This window comes from Palaemon carinicauda, chromosome 31 (genome assembly GCF_036898095.1).
Source record: "Palaemon carinicauda isolate YSFRI2023 chromosome 31, ASM3689809v2, whole genome shotgun sequence".
NCBI classification, from domain to species: Eukaryota; Metazoa; Arthropoda; class Malacostraca; order Decapoda; family Palaemonidae; genus Palaemon; species Palaemon carinicauda.
The window spans coordinates 30013527-30016026 of record NC_090755.1 but is presented as its reverse complement, the minus strand read 5'-3'; the positions used below and the strand labels follow the sequence as shown (position 1 = coordinate 30016026).

General features: G+C 34.1%; 1 protein-coding gene across 1 annotated transcript in view; it reads left to right on the top strand.

Annotated features, from left to right (window-relative positions):
• Nucleotides 1-2500, top strand: part of LOC137624375 (ankyrin repeat domain-containing protein 29-like) — a 617540-nt gene that overhangs the window by 200025 nt on the left and 415015 nt on the right. The window lies entirely within an intron of this gene.

The window sequence follows — 2500 nt, the reverse complement described above, 5'->3', positions numbered from 1 at the left end:
TGATATTTAGGATCTAGCAGTAGGTCCCTCGCTGTCAGAGCATAGGGACATGTGGGAAGAGGTTGCAGAATAAAAAAGATTCTTGCTAGGCTCCTCCTCCACATCCGTGAGGGAGCACTCACTAAACATCTGTAACAAACAAGTAAATCCAGAAGAATTTTTCATTGTATCAAGAGGTAACATCAATCTGATACTAATGATTATACTTCTAATGATGATTATAGTTAAAAGACTTATAATATTCCTCGTCGTTGTCAGCATGAACGTCATTGATTGTAGTGATAGAGATTTGAGTTTACTGACTTGTTATATGGGACATGTATACTAATTTTCGGACTACTGATTAATCCTATTATTTAAAAGATGTTTTCTTCACTTCATCGGCTTGCATACCCACTATTGGGGTATTTGGGTTACCCTCATCCTATTGTTATTGAGTTTTTAGATGCAGCTATTTAGTTTTATTTTTTTTAATTTATTTTTTATCTTCATCCCTTCATCCCTTATTATTTGTGATTCTTATTATTTCCACCAACGAAGTTGGAAGGTTATGTTTTCACCCTTGTTAGTGTGTTTGTTGGTGTGTGAGTGTGTGTGTGTGTTTTTGTTTTTAACAGCTTCCTGGCCACAATTTTAATCGTAGTGTAATGAAACTTTCAGGAATTAACTTATGTAAAATGCTGGAAATGATAAAATTTTGGAAGGTCAAGGTCAAAGGTCAAGGTCACGGCCAAGCAAATTATCTAATTCACGTAATCACCCATAACTTTGGACATCGTTGTCACTGAAACTCCAAGCTTGGTTCATATTTGAGTGTATGAAAATCCACACCAATTAATACATGCTAAGATAAAAGGTCAAAGGCAAAGTCGAGCAAAGGGTTGAGAAATAAGCTGCCGCGGCGGAGATCTCTGTCTACTGAGTTCCCCTCTAGTTTTCATCTTTTAGATAGTTAGAAATGATAGATATCTCGATTTATCTTTAGGAAGGTATAGAATTATTTTTCCGGTTTTCATATCTTTGAGAATATTGTTAATTATAATTTTTGGTTCTTTTCCAAATCTTCGTAAGCTTTCTTTTGAATTAGGATATATATATATATATATATATATATATATATATATATATATATATATATATTCTTTTGAATTAGGATATATATATATATATATAAATTATATACACACACACACATATATATATATATGTGTGTGTATATATATATATATATATATATATATATATATATATATATATATATATAAATATATATATATATATATATATATATATATATATATATATAAACTCATATTGTAATAAATGAATTAGACTAAAAACTCAAAGGAAATGTTTAACTGGAAAGCCGAACCTTCTCGTCTTTGAATTAACCGTTGAGTTATTTCAAGGTATTTTGAATTTAGGTATTTCCTTAGCCGCCAGGTAATGAATTCTGTGTCCCTAGGTACCCGGCCCCCTCTTCTCTTATCCTCTCACCACGGCCATCTTAATGCGACATTCACTTAATCTTCAATTAAGCTTAAGCTTGCCCGTGTTACACTAAACCTTTCAAAGTTTTAAATTTGAGGCTATTTCTCATGACAGAAAAGCAATTTTATTCTTCTTTTGATATGAGAATAGTATGTATATATGAACTTATACTCACGCAGACTGAACCTCAAACCTTAAAGGTTTAAAGGCCACTTATGAATGGCAGAGGCAAGGGACAGTGACAATGCTTTGCAAGCAGGACAGTGCTCTAGAGACTGACCATATTTACACATGAGCAGTTCCCAAAGCCAGTCTAGAATCTACCCAAGTTAGGACCAGTGAGGGCCAGGCAATGACTCAGCATGGCTCCTCCAAACCCCCTTATATAGCTCACATGAATGGTGAGTTTGTAGACGCTACAAGAAACTAGCGAGCTTGAGTGAGACTCGAACCCCAGTCTGGCGATCGTCAGGTAGAGACATTTGCAGTTAGCCATCACTACCCTTATTGAAGTCGTATAATTGTCTAACGGCGGTACTTACTCGGTTTATATACTACTGGTTATTTGATCAGGTCTATTTATGCACTTTGATACAGGTTTAAGCTGTGACGCTAGTTAGGTAAAGTAATCAATAAATCTAAGTTCAGTCTGTTGAGTAATTACACTGGTGATCTCCAAGAAATGTCAGATAACATCAGCACATGGAAGTTTTAAACACCCGTAGCGAAGGACAAGGGGCTAACAACCGCATTGCCGACTAATTTTAATATATGTCAACATTTTCGTGGGTTTTAAAAAGCTAATGTAAATTTTTAAACATTTCTAGCAGACAGGGAGGTTGAGTTTTACTTGCCATTTGGAATAGGACAAAGTTTATAAGTATTTTTTAATGATATTTGGTATATAATTTTTTCTTTTAATACGGGTAGGTGCTAATTTGATATAAATGAACGTCACGATTTCTTCGCCATTTTGAATTTATTTTGGTTTATGCATTGCCCTCCCCAA